This window comes from Mesoplodon densirostris, chromosome 6 (assembly GCF_025265405.1).
Source record: "Mesoplodon densirostris isolate mMesDen1 chromosome 6, mMesDen1 primary haplotype, whole genome shotgun sequence".
In the NCBI taxonomy this organism is placed as follows: domain Eukaryota; kingdom Metazoa; phylum Chordata; class Mammalia; order Artiodactyla; family Ziphiidae; genus Mesoplodon; species Mesoplodon densirostris.
The window spans coordinates 41,841,528-41,853,766 of record NC_082666.1 but is presented as its reverse complement, the minus strand read 5'-3'; positions in this window follow the sequence as shown (position 1 = coordinate 41,853,766).

The window sequence follows — 12,239 nt, the reverse complement described above, 5'->3', positions numbered from 1 at the left end:
GCCTGAGCATCCAGAGCCTGTGCTCCACAACGGGAGAGGCCACAACAGTGAGAAGCCCGCGTACTGCAAAAAAAATAACTAAAAATAAATAAATAAATAAATAAATAAAATAATTTTTAAAAAGATACAATGATTAAGAATTATAAAGGGTGACACCGGAGCATTAAACCAGCCCTGGGGTCCTCTGAACTTGCGGCCCTGTGAGCATGCATAAGCTGTACAGCCAGTCTTAAGGTCTGGTCAGCAGACATTGCAAAGTGTTGGGGCAGCTGGGGGCAGGGGGGGCGGGGAGTGTTACCCCTGATTGGAACCAATGATGCGGGGCACACAGTAGGCTATGCTTAGGGCCTCAGTGAAGCAAGACAGTCATAAAGGATTTGAAATGTGTCTTTTGATTGAGAGGGGCAAGGAAAGCCTGACCAAATAGGTGAAATTGGAGTTAGCCCTTAGAGGATAACAGTTTGGAAATTCCCTGAGCTCATTCATTTCCGCTATGTCATTTGCTCGCTTTGGCAAAACATGGTTTTGAAGGTGTTTTGACTTTTTTTTAAGTACATTCTATTCATAGAATATTTTAAAATTTGCTTTAATGCAAGAAAAATTTTGTCAGTTTGTACAATATGAAGTGGAATAGAAGTCATAGCAAAACTTGTCTAATTGTACTTATTATGTATGTATATGTATTTTACACACGGACGAAAAATTCTGAGCAATTCTATACTTTCCCAGGTGATACATTGCACTGTAAAAATCCAAGTTTCTAAATGTCATTAATCATAATATGGAGTAGATGAAGTTGCACAGCCCCCTTTTCTTTTTTACAAAAGTCTAACTGAAGGAATTAGAATTACCATGAGCACAAGAACCTTGGCCATGGTGAAGGCTTGGCACAAATAGTGAGTGTAAATATTAAGTTGAAATATGAAAATGAGAAAATAATCAGATAACAAAGTTCAGCATCCTTTCAATCTCTTTAAGGAGTCTCTGCTAAACATAAACAGTGGTAGCTGAAGGGAGGACTAAATGAGGATTCAAAAGCAGCTCCTTCCATTTACCTTTCTACGCCTCTGTTTTCTAATCTCTACCAATGGTAATAAGCCCTATTCTGTACCTTCACAGGTTACATTATAAGCATTAAATAAAATAATGTGTGAAGGAGCTTTGTTAACTACAGAAAGTATATGCTTATTTAATAATCCGTTGTTACTAATTACATCAGAAAGATCTGAACCACCTATATGTGGAATCAATTTTTTCCTAGACTATGTCTGAAAAGACAAGTAGTTATGTATTAGTCAGGTCAAGTAGTGCTGGTTGCTGTAACAAATAACCCTCAAATCCCAGTGGTTTAACGCAATATATTTATTTTTCACTTGTGTTCCAGTTGGATGCAGGTCAGGTGGCTCTCATATGTGACATTTCTCCAAGCTGTAACTCAGGGATCCAGGCTTCTTCCATTTCATGTTTACTCCATCCTCAACATGTAGCTTCTGCAAATGCTGTAGCATGGGAGTAGAGGGAGTTTAGAGGTTTGTGCAGGGGATTTCTATAGGCAGTCCTGGAAACAGTGTGCATAACATCTGCTTGCATTATATTGCCTAGAATGCAGTCAAATGACCTCAAACTAACTGCAGAGGTGACTGGGAAATAGAGTCTTTAGAAAGAAAGAACAATATTTGGTAACAGCCTATCTAGTCTCTGACATATTTTAAGAATAATATAATGGTCCATTTTAAGGAAAAATGGTATTTTTACTTCCTGACAGAATAGATCACACCAAGGAAAATCTGATGAGTCATTGTTTATCACTTAAAGTAACATCTAGTTAGACTTGGGTTTGAGTCCCAGGCTCTACTTTACTAGATGGGTGATATAGTATGCATATTTGAACTAGTCTTCAGAGAAACATTTTTTTTAAATAACATGTAATTATATTGACAAAATCAATGATATTGACTGTGCATTTGTAATATATATTAAGCACAAAGGTAGGAACTATGTGGAGGCCAGTATATACACACATACACACACAGGCCACAACTCCTTATCCTAACCCCCAGCTCTAGGAACTAAAAAGAGTTGGGGAGTCAAAATTAGTCCCCTGAAAAACCACAGTGAACAAAACTGGGAAATCTGCAATTAAGTGCTGAATTTTAAGGTTCTGACTATAGAGCCAAGTTGGCAAAGTCTCAGCCTATCTGCTGAATTGATTTCATTTTGTTTGGACCACATGGTATTTTGTTTTAAAAGTCTGAACTGACATTTTAAAGATCTAAAGATATTACTATAAAATTCTCTTGGACAAATAGAAAATCAGGCAACACTGGGCCGACGTTCTTCCATGGTAGCAACAAATGAAGCTGCATGCTGGCTGGTCCCTTGAGATGGGGGATGCCTCTCTAGTCCACCACAGGCCACACCACTCCCTAATTTGGCCCCACAGTAAGGAATCATCGATTATCATTTGTTATGTGATCATAATGTTGCTTCCTCTTGTTTAAGAAATATTTCTCTATACTCATCTCTATCAAAATTAGGAAATGAAAAATAGAAAAAGAAAACCTTGTGTTTCATGAAATGTGGGAGACAGTTATCTCTTTGTGGGTTGAAGGACATTCTTAAACATTTACCATGAAGAAAGAGTGTGTCTGTATCCCAGCAAATATGACCTGTGCCTAATATACATTACCAGTCTGGTCTGGTAGATACTTTTTTAAAAAAAAAAACAGTATATTGAGATATAATTTACAAATATAAAATTCACCTGTAGTAATTGTACAAGTTAATAATTTTAGTAAACTTTTGATATGCTCAACCATTATCACAATCAAAACTTTTAGAGCATTGTCATCACCCTCAAAGTTACCTTGTGCCCATTTAGCCATTCTCTGCACCCACCCTCAGCCCAGGCAACCACTGGCTTACTTCCCTTCTCTACCCAAGACACATTTGAGTTTTCAGATTATGCCCTGAGAGCCACAAGATATTGAAAGAAGAAGGACATTATCCCAGTCTGATAGAGGAAGGACCACTTCATAAGAAGGTCAGATTTTGACAGTTTTATAGATGGTGACAAAAGAGCAAGGTATTCTGGGGGTACTATCATTTTTTAACAGCTATTTACAACATTAGATTCTCCCATGGAGTAATGTTATTAGTGGCCTTAAGATTGACTAGGTAACTTTTCTTTGAATTTGTGATATAATAAGTCGAAATTTTAGTAAAAAATCCGAATTACTTTATACGACTATATTTATGTTTTTCATTGTTCCTTATAAATAAAACAATAAAAATGGATAATATACTAATCAAATGTGTCCAATGGCTTCCTCTTCTCCTCTACACCTAGCGGGGAATCAGAGGTCCTTGAAAACTCAAAGCAAGTCATCCGTCTTCATAGAGCCATCAGATTATGCTAACTCCTGGTAAATCCTCTCTTTTCAGACCTCAAAACATTTGTAATCTGTACTGCTCATTAGGATAATTGATTGTGTTTTCTCCTGCGACATCACTTCTGTAGTTTCTTGTGCTGTTCAGTTCTTGTCTTTATAAGTTTAGTTTGACATGTGTTTATCATGTCACCCTGAATATCATTTCCTTAATATTGAGGGACAATTATAGTTTCTCAAGCATTTTTGTATTCTTTGCACAAAACCTTTATCCTGTCATTCCTGTAGTAGGTGTTTAACAAAACTTATTGAAGAATAAATGTCACTTGTGAAATACATTTACAGATTATAATTCAGTGATTCTGCAGCTTTGAATGCAATAAAAATAAAATGAGTTGCGTTTGTCAATATAGAAAGGCTTTAGCAAGGCTTTTTTTTTTTTTTCAATTTGCAGCTAAGATCACTGAAACAGCCCCCAAACAAGCAGTTAGTCTGCTCATTTTAGTATCTTAACAACTGAATTAGATCAATGGTTCAATTTAGTCCATTGTTCACAGCTCAGCCATTTAATCAATTAAACAAGGAAGCCTGTGCCAGCCACTTTTCTTTTGCTTCTGGATTTTTTTGGTTTTTGTTTTCTTTCTCATGCTACCTTGGTGTCCCTCTGTGGCTTTGTGCCTGTCTACTCTTCCTATCTCCCCTTGACTCTCTCAGTCTCTCTCTGTGTGTCTCAGTCTCTCTCCCTCTCTTTCCTCTCTCCTACACTTTGTCCATTTGTATCTCTTCTGTGGCCTCTGTTTGGTGCTTGGTCTCTGGCTGGCCCTTACACTGTGAGCATCCTCCAAGTTCAGGGACATTTTCAGAGTGCCAGCACTGGCTTGCCTCACATAGCCCAAGCTCAAGAAGTCATTTGTGAATTCAAAATGGGCTATATGAGACATACAGGCAGGCTTTAACTTTCCAAAATAAAGGTATTTGTGCTAATAAAACAAAAAAAAGATGAAGAAAGAACAAAAGGAAAAATAGGAAACCCTCCAAACTGAAAATCTGAAATATTTTAGAACATATGGAAATGCCACATCATAAAATCTTAATCTTTGCTTTGATCCAAATGGAATTTATTTAGCAAAGGCCATTTACTAGGAAAGGAGTCTATATATTTGAATGGGCTGCAATCTTGTATAAAAAGTATGTAATTCCTCCTTTTTCTGATGTTTCTTTCTCAAAATACAAGGACAACACTTGTTAAAATTCTGTAAAATCATCCTTTCAGGCCAAGGTTATAATTTGATCGGATAAAATACAGTATAAACAGGATTTCTCTTTTTTCACCCACATCTGGTATTCTCCATCGAGACACTTTGACATCTTGCAAAAAAAAAGATTTCTAAGATAAATAAGTGCACCTTCCTGGGGGAAAATAATTATACAGATGTCGTATCCTCACCCCACAGCAAGACTGTTCCCCTAAACCCCCCAGCTTTCCCACTGCTTCATATTCATTAATTAGTCTGAGGTTCCCTCCGTGTTCCGTTTACAAAGCCACTTAAACCCACGCACCCATTTAACATATTTATGACCCCGGTTTTCTTTCTGTTCTCTGAGACTGTACCGTAATTGTTCTCTGGACCCAGGGACTGCAGAGAGCCTTCTCTACTGAAAAGAGACAACATAAAGAAGGAAATGAATGTGTGCGGGTTGAATACCTTCAACAAAACGACTGGATGCAGTTTGGCCCCTGCCCCCCCTCCTCCCGGGGTCACTTTAATTGAGTGAAGCCTCACCCTCTATTGAGTGTATGGGAGACTATTAACTCTTAACAACACTCTGTCTCAGGTTATTTATTTATTGCTTAAATGATTTGTTATTGCTACTTGAATTTAATACACCCTCTGGGAACCAAGATGGTAGCATCATGTTACAGAAAAACTACAAGTTATTTTAAAACTGTAATTGACGTTTTATGAGAGCCATGAAATCTTTCTGAACAAATAACTTACCATTAGTCAGAAACTTCAACAGGAGATCTGTAAAATGAAGGATATGGTAGAACAGTACTGTACTTGTGTGTGTCTGTCTGCATGTGTGCTGGGGAGGATGGGGCAGGAGGCAAGCAACGAAGCAGCAGAGAAATTCCGATTGATTGTTTTGCATTGCTTCCACGGGTCTTGATTTAAATCATCCTGCTTTTGAGTCAGAGGAATCTGGGAAATGGTGCAAGGGATTCCCAGGAAGGATAAATTGTAGCCGATGAGCACATTTCAGGTGACCACCTTGGGTCTTTCATTTTGCTATTAACTGAACCCCTTCCCAGCCAGACACCAGTGTTGTCTACTGTGTGCTGCCCAGCTTAGCCGAGTCAGCAGTTACCAGTTAGAGTAACCTTCTTGAGCTATGAGTCCCCATAATATGTGGATTGTTCAGACCTTCCTAAGAGCTACAAGAGCCCATCATTGACAGATTTGGACCATCCCATTTCCTGGTCCAGCAGAGCTTAATATTTTTGATGTTACTTTGAGACAAAGGTAGGAAAGACTGGCTGTAAAATCTGCAATTCTGAAAATAGTATGTGCCCGTTTTCTATTTCATGGGATGCTGAGTGGATACGTCACCCAGATCCCGTTCCGGAATTGAAGGACTCACTCCTCCATTTGTCCTGAGTGTTGGCTGCTGATGTTCATAGCTGCATCTCCATGAACTGCCTTTGTCTTCCCCAAAGTAGCCCAGATCCAACAAGAAGGTACAAAAGCCCAGCTTCTTTGTCTCGATTGAGGGTAACTCTAAACAGCCACCCCAGTTCCAGAACAACCTGTAGGATCCCCTGAGGTCTTGCTTGCAATCACATCACAGTTAACTTTCTCCCTCTGACCCATCTTGCTTCCCTCACCTCCTTAGAAACCTTGATCCTTAGAACACTCCCCAATAAGCCTTCAACTCAGAATATGTTCCCAGAGGAATCCAACCTGAGACAGTGTTCAGTTTGACCCTTTGGGCCAACCTGACACCCTCAGGAATCACACATTTATCCATTAGCCAAGGGAACCCCAAGGTTGTTTTATAAGTTGCACAGGGATGTATTTACTGGCTTTTAACCTGTTTTTGCTCTGATTTCCTCCTTGTTAGGTTCTAAAGGCTCAGCTCTGACACTTCCACCAAATCCTACTTCTGGGTCCCAAACTCCAGTCATATTTTTCTCCTGTACGTATTCTGGCTTTTCTAACTGGCTTTGTATCCTGTATCTTGGAGGTGATTTTGTGACTACCAGTAAGAAGCTCCTCACAAGAGTCCCAAATGAGAGAGGAGCCCAACCCCAATGAGAGTTAATGCTAATTGTTAACCTGCTTAGTTAATGCTGACCTCCCTTCTCTGCCAAGCTCTCCATCTCACCAGCACCACCAATATTTTGAGGCAACCATGCCAGACAAAGACAGATTAGGAACACTTACAAAATGACACACTATATAGCTACTCATGACAGAAGAGCATGATATCAGATTTCATTAGGTTTAATCTTTTATAAGTACTAGCAGTGTGCCAGGCACTCTCCAGAGCATAGCATACAACTGAATATAAGTGCATAGACACAGAAATAAGTAACATGATATAGGACTTATACTGCATGTGTCTGATTATACAGAGTAATACACATAAGAGGAAACTTAAAAGTTACTTAAGACACTAACTTCCTTCCCCAATACACACACATGCAATCTGTTAAACTTCATTTTCTGGACTGCTGGCTTCTGATTACTCTTCTTCAGGACAGGGAACTGCTATATCCATGCAGGCCCACTTCATTTCCAAAGAGATCTAATTATCTGAAAGTTCTTTTCAGGGATGTTTTAAAATGCACCCAAGATTTGTTTTAATTAGGTATGGTGAGACACACAGTTACAGAAATGACTGTCATAAAAGAAGTTTTTATACCCACAGATTCTTAGAAACAGCAGGCATGGCACACCCCAGAGGGCCACACAGGGAAGCACCAGGGTTGATCCGGAGGCAGAAGGAGTGAGAGTGAAACGTGGGCAAGAGCCTTTATTGCAGTTTCCATGGGAAGTAACTGGTGAGGAAGGGTAGGTAGGTTTAGGATTGGCTAGTTTGAATAATTTCAGTGGGCTCTGGGGCAAAGGAGCTGGTACCTGGCCTTGGGGTGATTGGAGTAGGTGGATAGTGGCCAACAGTATGAGACCCCCATAGAAGAAGTGCATTGCAGTGTGGACTCTGGATTGGCTGGTTTGCATATGAAAGGCACACTCACAGGCAAATCATTTGCTCTCTCCAGGAATTAGTTAGCCCTGGGAGGGGCAGTCCCTGCTCTGCCCCAACTGTCAAGGCATCAAATAGAGAAAATGGAAGGAGTAGTTACTATGAGGGATGAGCTACACTTGCCTTCCTCTCACTTCTACCCAGAGGTCCTGGTTCAGACCTCTGTGCTGAGCAGCATAAACCTGGGAATTAATTAATTCCCCTAACTGTGATGGTTCTCCACCTCTCAAAGTCAACTATCTTCCTCCCTCTACTTTTCTCTTAGCATCCTGGGTCACAACTGCAAACCACCTCCCCACCTTGTCTCACTCAACAGACACCAGTATATCCTTTTCTTCTTGTCTGGTCGGCACATTACCCAGCACAGAGTTGGAAACTCTCTAGTTACTTGCTAATGCATCCTGAGCACTTATAAGTATATCCATAGGATATATCCCTAGAGGGGAATTGTTCACTCAAGGGAAATATGAATTAGTAATGTTATAGATATTGAGAAATTCCTGCCATTGAGGTTCCTCATTGCTTTGTTCTTCATCTACTTTTTGTATATTCTACACCTAGTAAATTAATATTGGTAATGCTGGTAATCGTTCTCCTATTTGTACTTCTATAACTTATTAAGAAATAGAAAATCAATTTTCCTTCCATAGTCCCCTGCTCCTTTTATGTATATACCCAGAGTGAGTTACAATAATGTTCACTTGATTCCACTCGAAAAATAGTTGTTGCCAATTTATTGTCTGGAAAAGCAACCAACAAATCAGTAAATATCTGTGAATTAATTAAAAACACAAAAGATGTAAATATTTTGATTAAATGAAAAAATGATAGGCAGGAAAAAATTATAGAGAAGTTGGTAACTTGTTTTTTTGTAACAAAAGGTGGAAAAATCCAAAACCGTGTCATCATATCAAGTTTATGAACAATAATAGCAGGAATTTACAACCTTCATGTCTTATGTTTTGTATTGGGGATCTCAAAATACTTCAGGAAAAAACAAATATGAAGGGAAACTTCTGATAATAAGACATATTTACCTTGAAATAGAAACCACTGAACTTTTGAAAAAATACGTTGCTGTGTTGGAAGAAGAAACATAAGGATGTACCTTCCTTGATTTCCCCGTTTAGCCACCTAGCCCTAAAGATGCTCAGTCTTGGAATTTCCACAATCTTCGGGAAGTTCAGGTGTGGGGAAAGGGTTCAAAATTGGTACTTGTTGGTTACTCTGCATGAAGACTAATAAATGGGTAAAATTTTTATTTTCTGAAGCTTATGTCTCTCTCTAGGCACCTCAATAGGTTATTTTGAACTCTGGTTTGGTTTTGTTTATTTGTTTCTTACATCTTAAAATTCTTTTTTCTACTGCAGAAGAGCTAGAGAAAAGCTCATATTATTCAAGTTTGAGCTAATGTTTGGAGGTGTGTGACCTGTAATCTAAAACACCTTTTTGTTGGCAGTGTTTTATGGTTAAATGATGCAGCATGGGCTTCCCTGGTGGCGCAGTGGTTGAGAGTCCGCCTGCCGATGAAGGGGACACAGGTTTGTGTCCCGGTCCGGGAAGATCCTACATGCCGCGGAGCAGCTGGGCCCATGAGCCATGGCCGCTGAGCCTGCGCGTCCGGAGCCTGTGCTCCGCAACGGGAGAGGCCACAACAGTGAGAAGCCCGCGTACTGCAAAAAAAAAAAAAAAAAAAAATGATGCAGCATGCATGTCGTGGATGTGACCCAAGGAACAGCCTGCATATAGACATTTCTCCGGCATCTTCCAGCTTGTATATGTTGCGGAGGTGGGGATGGGGCCCTGCAGAGGTAAGTGGAGTGTGTTCCAGCTCTTTGCAAGCCTTACAACCCATCCTCGTTTTCACCCAGAACACGCACCCCAACATCATCCTTGACTTCTCCACCTTCCTGGGAGGATTTATTGTCCCATCTGTCTGAACCTCAACAAACTCCCCAGGCTTTATTAATTCTGCCTTCAACACTCTACTCCTGGACTTCTGAATTTGCCTCTTCATTTACCACCTCCTCCGCAGTACAGCTTCCTCCAAAGGGTTTACACTGTTGCCACACTCATCTTTTAAAACATGTTTCTTCATAGTTTCTGTGTCAATTTGTTCATTAGCCGGGATATGGAAGCAACCTAAGTGTCCATCGACAGATGAACGGCTAAAGAAGATGTGGCACATATATAAAATGGAACATTCCTCAGCCATTAAAAGGAATGAAACTGAGTTATTTGTAGTGAGGTAGATGGACCTAGAGTCTGTCATACAGAGTGAAGTAAGTCAGAAAGAGAAAAACAAATACCGTATGCTAACACATATATATGGAATCTAAAAAAAAAAAAAGGTTCTGATGAACCTAGGGGCAGGACAGGAATAAAGATGCAGATGTAGAGAATGGACTTGAGGACATGGGAAGGGGGAAGGGTAAGCTGGGAAGAAGTGAGAGAGTGGCATGGACATATATACACTACCAGACGTAAAATAGATAGCTAGTGGGAAGCAGCCACATAGCACAGGGAGATCAGCTCAGTGCTTTGTGACCACCTAGAGTAGTGGGATAAGGAGGGTGGGAGGGAGACACAAGAGGGAGAGGATACGGGGATATATGTATACATATAGCTGATTCACTTTGTTGTACAGCAGAAACTAACACAACATTGTAAAGCAATTATATTCCAATAAAGATGTTAAAAAAAACACGTTTCCTGGTATTGTTCACACCACTCTCCTGCTTTCAATAATTTTCCATTCTCTAACAATGGGTACCAACGGCTCCCACTGACTTACCACGTCCCCTGTGCTAGGCACTTAGTTCATCTATCCCCCATCCCAGACAAATAGACTCACTGCCTCAGTTACAGAGGAGGAAACTGATATGACCCAAATTTATAAAGGTAGGAAGTGGAAGCCCCAGGCTTTGGTCTCTGATATGATGTCACAGACTGTATTCTTTTTTTTTTTTTTTTTTTGCGGTACACGGGCCTCTAACTGTTGTGGCCTCTCCCATTGCGGAGCACAGGCTCCAGACATGCAGGCTCAGCAGCCATGACTTATGGGCCTAGCTGCTCCGCGACATGTGGGATCTTCCCGGATGGGGGCACGAACCCGTGTCCCCTGCATCAGCAGGTGGACTCTCAACCACTGTGCCACCAGGGAAGCCCAGACTGTGTTCTTATTAAGTACATGTCTATCTTGGGATTTAAGGTGCCAAAAATCAAGGCTCATTATTTCTCACCACTTGAACTCTGTGTCTCATTCCAAACTACATTATTTCTCTATCTAAATGAGCCACTTAAGTACCTTTGATCCTGTATAGTCAGAATATTCGCTCCTGAGAGACGGGTGCATTACCTTACACTTCCCTCCATTTCCCTTGACTCTCAGATCAACAGAAATACTTGGTATTTTGGAGAAACCTGTTCCTGCTTCAAGAGATCAGCGAATTTTGTCTTGGGTTCTCAAACTGCTTTCACAGCTACACTAATGGGCTCTGTCTCCTTTGGATGTTAGAGATGCTCTCTTCCGCTGAGAAGGGTCAGAGAATAGACATGATGAAGTTGCATGCTAGGCACAATCTTAGACGTATGTAAATTTATGGCTTGAAACATCTATTCACTTGCTTTAAAAGAAGGGGAAGGATGTTTTTGTAAAAAATATCAGTGCATAGAATAGGAATGTGTGGTGGTATGTGGGGAAATAACACAGCTACCCATGAGACTTTGGATTGCTCATGTAGGCCCCTCCAGCCCCAGCTGTACATTTTGTAGATGAAGGAAAGGAAAGATTACCATTGTCATTTTCACTAAATGCTCCCGCAGTTCTAGGAACAGAGATATGTTGGGCTTCCTGGGCTGGTGGTGGTGAAAACAGAAGTGCATACGTCATGGAACCAGAGCATATGGAAGTGTAGTAGTCACGTCCTTGGAAATGGATACCTTCTGCTCCTTTGTGGGCCCTCAGGGATAGGGTTGCTTCAGTGTCTGCTGCTCCTCATCCATCAACTAATATCTCTCTCGGACAGTGCTTTTCAACCTTGGCTGCCCGTTGGAATCACCTGAGGCTTTAAGAGACTGATGCCCACATCCCATCCCCAGAGACTGCATTTTTTATGAAGTTCTCAGGTGGTTCTAGTGCACGGCCAAGGCTGAGAATTATTGCTTGTCTGGACACTTGCTATCCAGGGTGGCCTTTGAGCTAGCAGCATCTGGCATCACCTGGCAGCTTGTTAGAAATGTAGAGTCTCAGGCCCCATCTCAGCGCTATCAAATCAAAATCAGCATTTTGGCAAGATGCCCAGAAGACATGTTTGCACATTAAAGTCTGAAGAATCACAGGTCTAGGTTTTAGTCTTCCCGTAACTTCTGACTCCCTGAAAGTTCAGAATGTGCAAGGCTTCTGCTAACTTGTCTTCTGCTTTCCCTGCCTATGCATTTCTAACTCTTTGCAGGTTTAGGGGTAAGTCAGCCTTGCATCATCACTCCTCTAGCTTCAAGTGAGCTTGTAAAGAGGGTCACTTAGCCCAGTCAGGCAAACCCACCTTGGGCCAGCTGGCCAGCCCTCAGAGGAGCTACTTG